Below are 13,614 nucleotides of genomic sequence, written 5' to 3' on the forward strand. Positions count from 1 at the left end.
TGTAGTAAGATGTGGTTCCCAGAAGTGCCAACTGCATAGGCTTGCTATAATTAGGACATAATTAGATGATGCATCGTGATGCCTAGAAGTCACCTAATAAATATTACCTGTTATTATTGGTTTTTTCGACAGTATTTTTTGAGCATGGCACACATGCTAGGCCCTGGGGCACAGCGGTCATCCAAGAGACATGGACCTGCCCCCACCCTCGTGCTGCCTACGGCCTCATGGACGTGCTGAATGCTTTATATAGAATGTTAAAGAAAGCAGGATAGGAAATTATGCATAAAGGATGAGTCTAATTTTGTTTAAACACACACACTCACAAAGGCCCAAGGGATATACACCAACATGAAACGACAGTTAACACTAGATGGTGGAATTGAAAGTGGCTTGCATTTTTACAATTCTTTCCTGTTTTTTTTTTTTTCTTTTAAAATTTCACAGTGGGTTGTATTATCTGAATAGTCATTTTCTGAAAAGAAAGGAAAACAAACATGCTTCTTTCTCTGACTCCCTGCCCCTCACAAATTTCATCTGCTTCTTCGGGAAGCAGGAGCTCCTCCCATTAGCGGACGCTTGCTGGTTCTTCCCAGGGTTCCGGGGTCTGGCCTCACCCCCACTGTCAGGAAAGGGGGTGGGGACCACCGTGAGAGCCACAATCCTGCATCAGTGAGCGGAGAGCAGGAGTCGAGCTCCTCATCCTCCCACCCTCGGGGTCTGAGGACAGTGGTCTGTGCTTGTCTGTCTACCTGTGACTGGGGAGGCAAGGTGTCCAATGCTGAGGGTGGGCGCTGGCCCCTGCATGTGCCTGCAGACCCAAGCCCCATTCTCTTTCTCCAAAGCTCACATCTGTTCACCTCTTGACTCCCATGTCTCCTTCTACTGATTCTGAACTTAAGTGGGGGAAAAAGAAAAGTCATGTTGACACCATAAAATCACATGGTCCAAATCTGGTTCCTAGAAATTGGCAACTAATATGGATATTAGTTAGCCACTGATTTTTCTCAAGTTTCCTGTCCCCTTTGACATCTAAGACAGCGTGATAGGCCTAGCACTCTTGGAAAGTTCTAGCAAGGTCCCCTTTAGTGGACTTGACGGTATTATCTGTCTGGGTCCCTTTTTTGAGAAAATGACACCTCCCCCACAGCACGTGGGCTTCATGGGGCTTCCATCAAGACCACCCAAACAAGGGTGGTCTCAGGTCCCAGGGAGGACCAAAGTGATTTTCTGGGCTTGATATGCAGATATACACATGGGTATATGATGTGTGGGGGAAGGAGCCCTCTCTTCTGCCAGGCCTACTGATCTTGGGGCACCTGTGAGTGGCCATCTTCCCTACCACATACTGAGAGCCTGCTGGTAGGATAAAGCCAAGAAGAACAGATGCGTGTGTTGAGTCCCTCTGTCCAGCTATTCCTGAAAATGCCTTCCTCAACCAGAGCCAATACATTCCTTTATTTTTCTAAGTGAGTTCAAGTTGGGTTTTTATCAACTGAATCCGAAAGAATCCTGACTAGCATCATGGAGTGGACATCTATTGGTTAGAATTTTGTGACCGCCCCCAAATCCACACCCCCTTCCTAACCATCCTCATTGTTTAGGAAAATTGTCTCCATCATTGAAAACATCTGGAGGAATTTCTGGGTGCTGACACCACTCCTCGTTCACTCCTAGGTCACTACCTGGATCCCCAAACAGAGCAGGTGAGTTGGTCATAAGTCCCTTCCAAGCCTGCCAATAAAACCTCCTACATGGTCCTCCACACCCTGTCCTTTCCTCTCCTCTGCTGGGGGATGCAGAAGACCCAGAAAAGAATCCCAGACCCCAAAGGATGACAGAGGCACTGGAGGGAAGGGCCTGGACCTCTGAATAACTGTGAGGACTTGACCCACGTAGGGCGGACATGAGTGAGAAATAAACATTATGGTGTTAAGTCATTAAGATCTGGGGGCTGTCTGTTACAGCAGCTGCTCTGCCCTGATCAATACAGTACGGCAGCACTTTGGAGATGGTACCTGAGAGTTATGATCCTGCGAGAGACTCAGAGCTTTTCAACCGCAAATATATACTGAGCTCCTATTCTGTGCCTGTGTGGCCACTGGGTTTCTCTTTACTCGACCCACTATTGCTTCCTTCCTCATCTGTCTTCTCCACCTGGACCATAAGGCTCCCCAAGAGCCAGGTCCTCATCTGCCCTCTTTCTCTACACTGGGTCCCTGGGATCTAGTCTAGTGCCAGGCTTGACAGATATTGATTGATTGGCTTTGCAAAATGACCAGGTGCACAAAATTGTTGTGAGGCTTAAGTGAGGTTCTGATGGTAAGGCTATAGGACACTCAGTAGGTCCTCAGCCAATAGCCCCGGAGTAAAAAGGAGCTATCTAAAGACACATGTGTTCTGGGGAAGGCTTTCAGAGGGAAGGCTAGGACTTATCCTACCCCAAACACTTTAGAGTCAGTTCCCTCTGGTCCCTGGCTGGCCCCAGACTCAATACAGGAGATGGAGACTGGGCAGAGCAGGGCAGGGGAGGGGACCCACTGCTTCTGTGAGGGAGCCCCAGCCCCAGAGCGTTTGGGCTGTGGTAAGGGTAAGGCGACACTTCAGAAAATCATATTCCAAAGGCTTTTGCTGTGCCAGCAGACTTCTCACCCTTGCCTCGGCGTAGAGGTGGGTGTGGAATGACTGATACGCTTCTGAGGTAAGGCTTCCCTTTCACAGCTTGAAATCTCATCTCAGGAAAGGTTAACTCCTTGTACCCAGTCCTACTTACTGGAGACAGGCTCCAGGGATCTAGAAGAAGACTCCTAGGATAACGTTCAAGGTGCACGCCAGGGCTGAGGATGAAGGCGGGCACCCAAGTAGCATAATGTAGTAGTTAATAGCTTGAGCTCTGGACCAGAGAACCTGGCTTCCAATCCTACCTCTGGCTTCTTATTAGCTATGGGATTTTATGAGATTTATGAGATTTTATTATACTAATTAGATGAGTCTCAGTTTTCTCATCTATGAAGTAGGATGATAGTAATAGTAACCACACTAGAGGGTTGTTGGGAAAATTAAATGAGTTAATACAAGACAGGTTCATGATACCCTGTGACCACCGGGCCTTTCGCTGGTGGTGGTGGTGGGAGGTGTGAATTTCATGTCTTTACTCTTGTGGCACTGCAAACCAATTACAAGCTCTGATTTCATTAACCCTGTGATTGCCCTATGCTGCATTTTGGATCTTTGGGATTACATGATTGGATCTTTGGGGTTACACTTACTATGTCCCAAAAGCCGGGCAGTAAATCCTTCCTTCCTATGGGGGAGCTGGGCACCCACCATATCCCCTTACTTGCTGTGTGATCTGCCTACTCTGAGCCTCAATTTCCTCATCAGCAAATAGAGGAAATAACTTGCAGAGGGATGATGAGGATAACATGAGATCATTGTTGCCATTTGTATTTATTCAACAGTTGCTCTTGTTGAGCACCTACTATGTGCCAGGCACTGTTCTAGACTCTGGGGATATAGCAATGAACAAAATAGACAAGATCCCAGTCCTGATGGAGTTGACATTATCATAGCGGCTGCCAGACACTAACTAAATAAGTAAAATTACTTAGCATATCAGGTGGTGATAAGTGTTGTGAAAAAGTAATAATTAAACCAAGAAGGGGAATAGGGAGTGAGGTGAGGAGGCCATGCAATTTTAAATAGGATGGCCAGGGAAGGCCTCTCTAAAAGGAACTTGGCAAGGCGAGGAGGTCACGTACTTATCTCAGGGAAGAGCTTTGCAGGCAGAGGCGCCATGAGCGTGTGGCTGGAGCCAAGTGAGCAGGGGAGACGGACTGGAGGCAAGGTCAAAGGAGCGGCGGGGGTCAGCAGGACAGGGCGCTGCCGGCCACTGCAGGGACTTTGGCTTTTCTCCACCTGCACTGGGAGCCAAGGGAGCATCCTGAGCAGAGGAGGGCTCGACCTCACTATCATCTTACTAACAGAGCGGAACCCAGGTGACCAGATGAGATTGCAGCCACCTCGTCCCCTCTGCGGGAGCACCTGTGGGGGCCCATGAGCCCTGCCCACCCGGGCAGATGCTCTCTGCTCACTCTGCCCTCCAGACCTCCTCAGCCCCACCGGCAAGCCCCCTGCTGGCTCCCCACACCCCACCCTTGGGGCTCTGGTCCCACTTCCCTCCCCCACTTCTCTGTCTTGACTCCTACTTGTCTTCTGGCCTAGGCTATACCCCACCTCCTCTGGGAAGGCACCCAGAGCCCTAACCTGCCCTCATCCCTCCCTTCCCAAAGAACCAAAAAGCAGGATCAGGGGACAGGTCTTAGCACTGAGGCACAAGGTTCAAATCCTCCCTACTTAGAATTCCTATGCCTCAGTGCTCTTCATCTATAAAATGGGGGCAATAATAACAGACACTCCCTCATGTTAGTGGACTCCCAAAGGTCCAATCCTGTAAAATGCAGCAAGGGGAAGTCATAGAGTTAATGAACATCAGAGCTTTAGCTGGTCTGCGCTGTCACAAGAGTAAAGACACGGCACTCACACCACCCACCACCACCCAAGGCTCATTTCCTAACCTCCTCCACCCCACTTCCCACTCAACCTAGGACCGTCTACATTTCAGAACAGGTGCAGGACCAAGGCTGGCTGCTCCTCACCACTCAAATTATGCTCACCACCTGTGGAGAAGGGTAACGAGTCCGTACGTGAAGAATCCTTGGGGGTGTACCTGGCGTGTTTGGTGAATGTCAGCTGCCGTCACAGCACCCATCGCACCATGCGGGAAGGACCTCCTTCCCCCTCGGCTTGCCTGCAACCTGTGAGAGAGATGCAGGTAATGGCCACGTGTGTCACCAATGCCTGGTATACAGCAAGGGCTCAATAAATACTCCTTGGAGGCAACCAGAGCACAGCTAGATGTGGGTGTGTGTCCTGGTTGTACCACTTCCGGGTGTTTGGCCTGGGGTGAGTCTACTCTGAGCCTCTGTCTCCTCATCTGTAAAATGGGAGGACTCATTCCTCCCGGCAGGGTGAATGGGGCACCCCCCAGGGCTCCCGTGCCTCAGCTGTGTACCTCACCAAGGTACCCACAGTATCCCTGGCAGGGGCCCAGTGGACACAATGGTCCATCAGAGCCAGGGCAGCACCCGGGCAGAGAAGATGGTGTGAGCTCTCAGGAGTCACAGGTTGGGCTCCGGATAAGACCTGGTGAGACTGGCAGGGGCTGAGGGCCTGTAGCAACAAATGGGAGTGTGAGTGAGTCGTTGTTTCTGTTCCGTCAATGATTCTGGGTTTGGTAGGTTTTCCCTGGGCTCAGAGAAGAGCAGGACTCACTGGGAGCCTCTCCCCGTCCCTTGGCCCAGTTTAGGGCAAAGAGCCCCAAGAAACCCACCATGAGTGAGGGCCTTCTATATGGTCCCTGGGCTTCTAGATGCTTCCTGACAGCTAACTTCCTGACCATAATTGACAGTTACTGAGCACATACTAGCAGTAGGTCTGCTCTGTGCACATCTCATATTCCATCTCAGATGAGGCCTCACAGCAGCCCTCTTAGCTCTGTCTTTCTAGTATCTCCAATTTGCAGGTGAGGAAACTCTGCCAGGGCCACACAAGTAGTAAGTGCTGGAGCCAAGATTTGGGCCCATGTCTGAGACCCTGCTCTGTCCCCCTGATGGGAGACTGAAAGCAGACAGGCCACCAGCCTGTGGCTCCTGAGCTGGAGTGGTCTGGGGGTAGAAGGAGCTCCACTGAGCCTCAGAGCTGAAGCCTGACTCTCCACCTGGTTTCTCCTCCCCCTCAGTAGCTTTCTGCTGAGAGAGCCTTGCCTGATGGTTAGAGCCATGACCGCTTCCAACGCCAGGCACCGGGGTGCAAAGCCTGGCTCTGCCCTTTGTTCTCCATGCCTCAGTTTCCTCGACCAGAATGGCAGTGACAGGACTGTCTCATTAGGCTGTTGTGAGGGTCGAGCTAGAGCTGCGTTTAGAGTGATCCATGGTCAGCAAAGCTCGCCCTGGTCCCACCAGATCCTGGCCCTTCTCTTCGTCTGCAGACTCCTCGCCACATGTCTCTTCCTGCCTTACTCCTCTCCTGCTCTCTGCCTTCTCTTCGGAGGCATATCTGTCTTGCCTTGAAAAGCTTCTCTTTGTCACTTTCCTCTCTTTCTCACTCCCTTCTGGGTCCTAAATCCTGGCTCTGCATTACATGTTGCATAAACTTAAGCAGAGGGCAGAACAGCCATCCTGACAGGGGACACCTCAAACTTTGCTCTCTAGAAAATTCTCCTGGGGAATTCACTAAATGCAGATTCCTGGCCCCACTCCAGCGATTCTGACTCCATAGGTCCAGGGTAAGGCAGGGAACCTGCATTTTAACCAGGACCCTCTCCCGCCACCTCCCAGCTGAGATAGGGTGGCTCTTGGGCTATACTTTGAGAAGCACTGCAATTGCCCTCGGTTTCCACATCTGTAAAATGGTAGTAAACAGAACCCACCTCCCAAGGTTGTAAAGAGGAAATGAAATGATTTGTCTGGAAAATAGTGCATGCTTCTTCATTTTTTTCTGTCTTGGCTTTTGTATGATTTCTTTTGTCTCTGTCTTTCCCATTCTCTGTTTCTGGTGTTTTCATATCTCTCCCACCCTCTACCTGGAAGTGAACCCGACTCCAGAGCCAAAATGGAAGAATTGAAAAAGAGTGGCCTTTCTGTAAGGGCTGGGGGCCCCAAGACCATCCAAATGGCCCGTCAGCTCCTCCCCGCCTGGCACTCCGGCTGTCCCCCAAAACAGAGCATCTCCCGCCCCTGCAGCACCCCCAGCAGCAAAGCCCAGGGAAGATGGGGGGAGCCATTGTGCAGGAATGGCCCTGCTGCTATGGAAACCAGTGCTTAGGAACCGCTCAGAGCAGATCCATTCGGGGAGGAGCCCGGCCCTGGGGGAGGGGGAGAGGCCAAACTGCACCTTGGACTCTGCCCTCCCATTACCCGCCCTGTGACGCTGGGCAAGTCACTTAACCTCTCTGAGCCCTCTCTCCCTCACCAGGGTGGGAGCAGCAGCCCCCATTAGCAGTGGACGATAACAGCCACAATGACTGAATGCTGCTGCGGCTTTCAAGCCTGAAGACACGCCAAACTGCGGTTTGCTTTCACTACTACGAGCTCGAAATATTCTAGTGCCAGCTTGCTGTGCGACCTCATGCCACCCGAGGGTCACCAAACGATTTCCATGATAGAATTCCGTCTCGTAGAGGCGCAGGTCCGCTCTGAGTCACCCTCGGACACACACGCACACACACCAGCCACCGAGCTAAGCTCCCCAAACACCCCGTGACCCCAGTTGAGAAACGCTCTGCGAGGAAGGGAAGAAGTGAGTGGGCAGTCTGCGCAGTGACTCCATCCACAGCCCCAGTGCTTGCAGCTGCCCTGCAGCGCCAGGACCCTTGTCTGAGGGCTCATTTCCCCTCCTCTCCCATCCCCAGCATGCTGGGCTCCTCAGGCCTCCAGCTCTGTGTCTGGGTGCATCAGCCTGAGGTCCCCAGCACCGGCCTGAAAGGCTGCCCTGTCCCCCTGCTCCCTGGCATCACCCCCTGGACTTGGTCCCCACGAGGGGCTGGGAACTGCCCTCCCTCCCCCCGCGGAGGGGCACGAGGCCAGGGCTTTCCCCGTCTGTGCCTTAGCTTCCGCACACACAGTGCCCGCCACGCTCCCACACACACCCCAGTGCAGGGCCAGCGTCGGTCCCACGGACGCCTGGCCGTACTCTGAACAAGCCTCCTTGCCTTTGCACACATTCCTCCAGAACTCTGCAGGGTCCTCTGCCTGCCACCCCTCCTCACTCACCTATCTAGATTTGCAGAGGACACTGTGACTTGGCCAAGGTCACACAAGAAGTGTGTGCCTGAAGAGCCTGTGTCGGATCCCAGGCCTCAGCGGTACACTGAGTCCAGCTGCTCCAAAGAGTACCCATGCGTTCCCTCAGCCAGCCAGACGTCTGTGTGTTTGTTTTCCCAGCAAACATTTATTATGCCCCAGGCAGGCTGCTCAGTGCTGGGGACCCAGCCATGAACAAGGCCAGCAGAGAGAGTATGCAGCTCAGAGAAGCAGACAGATGCTAAACAAGTAATTGCAAGCGTGATGGATGCCGCAAAGGAAAAGCAGGGAGAGTCCTGGGAAGGGCCGGGAGGGGGTCACCAACGGCTCCTATTTGTACAACGTTTTACCCCGGGGCATGGTCCTCCAGGCCCCTGCATCCACACCTCTGGGAAGCCTGTTTCAGCCCCCTAGGCCTGCAGATCAACACCCCTGGGGAGAGATGCTTCCTCCTGAACACATGCCCAGGGAAGGCTGCTCTGAGGTGTGAGGACCACAACTTAAGGGGCCTGGAGGGAGTGGGGGCTACGTGTTTTCTAATCACCCACCACGTCCTGAGCTCATCCGCCTCTTGCCAGGCCTCTGAGAGAGAATAGCCTCAGTTTACAGATAAGTAAATTGAGACCCAGGAAAACACAGTGACTAGTGAGTGCAGAGCAAGGATAACAACCCAGGCCTGTCAGACCCTAGATCTCCAGAAAGGTCCTCAGAGATGGTCCTGCTCCTGGGTGCCCAGCGCGCAGCCCTGCTGAATGTGAAAGAGAAAACAACCAGCCCCCAGTGAGCCCCAGGTTACTGATACAAGGCACCACCTGTACTTCACAATCGAGTGTCTTCATAAGACGGTGATAGGAGGCTCTGGCATCAGAACGAGTGGTATCTGACCAGGTGCCTCTGTGTACCAGCTGTGTGGCCTCAGGCAAGTTGTCTAACCTCTCTGAGCTCAGTTTCCCTATCTGTAAAATGGAGATGATGATGGGGGGACCACCGCCCGGTGGTTGTGAGGAGTTTCACCCCTCTGGCTCCATCGCCTTCCCTCTCCCTCTCCATCCCTGCACTCCAGCTGCTCTGGCCTCCAGGCTCTTCTCAAACATGCCAGGTCCTCTCCCTGCTCAGCTGCTTTGCACATGCTGTTCCCTCCTCCTGAACACTCTTCCTCTAGATGTTCACATTGTCTCTCTCACTCCACTGCATCCTTTGGGTCTCTGCTCAAGTATCATCTTTTCAGAGAGACACTCACTTATCCTTCCAGCGAAAATAGTCCCTGCACCATCACCTGTGTCCCCTCATGCTGCTTTATTTTTCTCCCTTGCGCTGTCTCCAGCTTTTATGTCTCCCTGCGCGAGAACATAGGCTGCATAGAGGTGGAGATGTTGTTTTGTTCACTGCTGTTTCCCCAGTCAAGTTGACTAGGGCCACCCAAGCACATGGCCTCGTGCATCCCCATGGCCTGTGCAGACCCCCGGCAGCCCAGCATTCCACCTTTAGCCTGGGCAGACAGCGAGGCCCAGGCAGAGCCCGTTCGCTGCTCTGCAAACCTGCTCAGGCCTCCTCAACCACAGCTAAGGCTCTGGGGACAGGAGCAATGAATCCCCCGAGGCCCCCTCCCTGAGTGCCCTGGAACCGCCAGGCAGTGGAAAACCAGGCCCAGGCTTGGCAGGGGCTTGGCAGGGGCTCGGTGCCAAGGGGCAAGGCCCTGCCAACCTCACTCCCCAAACAGCAACTGATTGTCCCAGCAGCTCCCAAGTCCCCTGAAGACCTCCCAGCGGCCACTCTCTCACAGGGACACTCGCTCTGAAAGGGGCCGGTATCCTGGTTGCTTCCGGCCACGACAGGGCATGGTGGTCCCAGCCTCACAGGAGATCCTGGGACTTCCGGGCCCGCTGGGAACTCACAGCCTGGTGCCTGGTGGAGAGCAGGCGGGGACAGATCCCGGGTCCCGCCTGTCCTCTTGGCATTTGTATGCAGGTGCAGGCCCCGGACATGAGCTGGAATCCATCGCCAGAAAATAAAACACTCAGGGAGAGCAGGCCTCAGAAAACAAACGGCTGCAGGGCGAAGGTAACACCCACCCTGGCTTGCTGAGCCCTCACTGTGACTCTCTCTCAGGGCGCCTCTGGATGGAGAAGCCTCCAACCCTCACAACAGGGAGGTGGGATCCCCACTTTCCAGAGAGGAGAATGAGGCCCAGAGACGGGAGGCCACTTACCCAGAAGAAGGAAGCCAGGATTAGAACCCAGGCCTCCTGGCTCAGAGGCAGGGCTTTGACTGCTCTGCCACATCCCAAAACTTCCCTGCTAGTGCAGAGGATGGGGGTGAGGAGGGGCTGGTTACGGAAGTCATGTTTCCATGGCAAAGCTCTCCTTTATCACCCTGTAGAGCAGTGGGTTTGAGTCTGGCCTCAGACTACCTGCTTTAGAATGGAATGCAGGGAACTTGCTAAAAAGCTTATTCCCAGGCCCATCCCAGAACTGCTAGGCTGACCAACCTGCCTTTCTCACACAATTCTAATTGATTCTGATGCTCATCTGAGTTTGAGAACCACTGGCTTAGAGATAATTCTGACCTAGACAGAACTAGCTTTTTAATTGTTAGGCGAATAGACCTTTAGAAGAGTAGCTTATGTGGGATGTGGAGTAATAATAAGAGCTACTGTTTATTGAGCATCTACCATGTGCTAGGTACTTTTCTAAGTACTTTATGTTCATTTCATTCTCAAAACAACCCCATATAGGAGGTAATATTATTATTTTGCCCATTTTACAGATGAAAAGGCTGAGGCACAGAGAGCTTAAGTTCCATTATACAAGGTTGCACAGCTAGAAAGTGGCAGAGCCGGGATCTGAACCCAGATCCACTCAGGTGGAGGCTCCAGAGCCTGCCCTCTTACTGCTAAGCTAAAGTCAGAGTCCCATCTCCAACCACCAACCCCCCCCACAGACACACACACACACACACTGCCCCGACCCCAGCCTTGTCCTGGAGCTCATGTCTGGTGAGAAAGGAAGAAGCAGGCACAAGTTGCCACTTCATGAGAATGTTCACTAAGAGAGGGGCATGCATGGGCTGGGGAAGCACAGGAAAGGGACCCCAACCCAGAAGGGGGAGCTTGTTGGAAAAACCTCCTTAGAGGAGGCCCTTGAGAGTTGGGCTCTGACAGATGAGCAGGAGTTTGCCAGGCAGATGTGGCGAGAATGATGCTCTTACACAAAGCCCAGGAGGCATATTTGGAGAAATGCCATGTGACAGTCACAGGGTCCTAGCGGAGTACTTGATGACTTAGAAAGGCCTTCAAGTCCTGGCTAAGGAGTTGGACTGCATCCCAAGGACAGCCAGAGTGCCCCTGAAGTGTGGAGGACACAGTCTCGCATTCGGAAAGCCTGGCCTATGGCCTGGAGAGATCAGATTGAAGTCGGAGACACTGGAGGCAGGAAGATCCTCGGCTCAGGGGGCAGGTGGGGCTGAGCTGGGGCAGCAACAGTGAGAATGGGGCAGATGCACTGCTCGGAGAAACACTTCTGAGGCAGACCAGGCAGGACTGGGGCTGGGTGGCTATGGAGAGGAAGGGAGGCAAACAAAGGGTGTGGGAACGTTCTGGAAACTGGGAGGACAAAGACACCCAGGAGAAGAGCAGGTGGGGGAGACAGTGAGGTCCTTTACAGGCACTTTGAGTCTGAGGCCCCGTGGGGCATCCAGGAGGAGCGTCCAGGAAGAAGGTGGGGTTACTTGGGTGGGAGTCATCAGGGTGAATGGAGCTTCAAAGCTGATGATGGGTGAGGTCACCCACTGAGAGGTGAAGTGAGGGGGGAGAGCCTTCACCCACAGTGGGTGTCCCACCCAGACCAGACCTCTCCCCTGCATACTGTCACACACTTTCTCTCCTCCCCACATCCTCGACTGGGGACAGGTGGGGGACGGGGGGAGATGGATGGGAGGGGAAACCATCACTTGTCCTGCTGTCTGTCCTCTGAGAGTCACACAGTCATCTAGAGGAGATCTGTCCGTCTTGTCTCTGGTGAACTTCCAGGTGCCTTGTACATGCCTGAGGCACTAAACGTGAACTAGGCCAGGTGATTCTGGTAGTGTGGGGTCACGGGATGGAAGCTTCCAAGGGAGCGAGGTTTGGGGGCTCTCCTACCCCCACCACACCCCACACTCACACATCCACCTTCCTGTGCTCCCGAGCGAGGGCACAGAGTCCCACCTACTGACAGTTAGCAAGTTGCCTCCTCATCTTCATCTATACATAGAGATGCCAATAGCACCTAATAGAGAAACGGGGTCTAAAGGGATCACACAGATAAAGCCCTAAGGAATGAACGGGGGATGGGGTCAAGTTGTGGAGTTCACGTCCAGACAGACCCTAACTGGACACCGTTTGAGGGTGACACAGACTTCCATCTCCAAGTCTGTACGATGGGGGTCGGAACTGCACTCAGTCATGTGAAGATTGAATATGCAAAAGGCCAGCACACAGTGGGCTTCCTGTATGGTAGCTAGAAGAAGGGTTGGTGCCTCCTGACCCTCCTTCCTGGACCCTAGCACTGGACGGACTTCTGGGGGGTTCCCCCCAACCTGGTCTCAGCTGGAGGCTGGAGCAGGAGGCCCACGGGCTAGGTTCGCAGGGAGAGCTGAGCTGTGGAGCTGGCTCTGGTAACAAAAGGTATTTGCATCAGATAACGGGTAAAGTGTCTTGTTATTCCATCAACTTGTGTAACGATGACTGCGGAAGAGAGAAGGGAGTGCTGGAAACCCACAGGGTGGGCAGGAAATAGGATCGCTGATCAGCGATCAGACTGGGGGCTTCCATGGGGCTGAGAAGCCTTGACAGGAGCTGCCGCAGGTGGCCTTTGGGCAGAGGGGTGTGGGTGAGGCTGGGCTTCAATCCTAGACCCTCAACCCCAGCTTCAAGGCAGGAGACCCAACCGGCGGCAAAATCAAAAAGCACATCCCTGGCACCACCTTGCCAGCAGTCAGCGGCAGGTCACAGGAAGAGGGAAGAGCAAGCACAGAGCCCTGGTTTGGACTTGACCAGCATGTTCGAGGACAGGAAGGAGTCCTGTGTGGCTGAAGCAGAGTGGGCCGTGAGGATGGTACCACCTCAGGATGGAGAGGACTGAGGGACAGGGCGTATTGAGCAGTGTCAGCCGTAGGACTTGGGTTCGATTTTAAACACTGTGGCAGGCCCTGGAGGTTCAAAAGCAGGGAAGAGACGTGATCCAATTTAAATTGTTCAAAGGCCTCCTGGAGGCTGGTTGGGGATGGATTGCAGGGGGCAAGTTGGAGCAGAAGAGCTGAGAGGAGGCTGATACAGCATCCCGGTGTGAGCAGATGGTGGGCCGTGAGGGTAGCACTGAGGTGGAAAGAGACGAATGGACTAGAATTGGGTTCTAAAGGTCAACAATTGTCGTAAATGGATAAGGGGGTGAGGGAAGGAGGGGACAAGGATAAAATTAGATTATGGATGTGGGTAAAGGGTTTATTTAACATGGCACCTTGCATATAGTAAGTGCTCGATAAATATTGCCCGTTGTAAGAGCAGAATGTGCTGCACCAAGCCCAACCTGCCACCCAGACCCGCCCTGCCGACTCTGCTGGTGGAGTTTCTGGTCTCAGTTTCCTGGGTTGGGTCAGATGACCTCTAAGGGGAGAAGGAGGATTCTCCACCCTGGCAGGGGTCGGGCAGTCATGCTGTGCAGTAAGTGCAGTGGCAGCGGGAACACCGGGCAAGGACTTGCCTGGACTTGCCCAG

This window comes from Balaenoptera physalus (genome assembly GCF_965194825.1).
Source record: "Balaenoptera physalus genome assembly, chromosome: 16".
Taxonomy (NCBI): domain Eukaryota; kingdom Metazoa; phylum Chordata; class Mammalia; order Artiodactyla; family Balaenopteridae; genus Balaenoptera; species Balaenoptera physalus.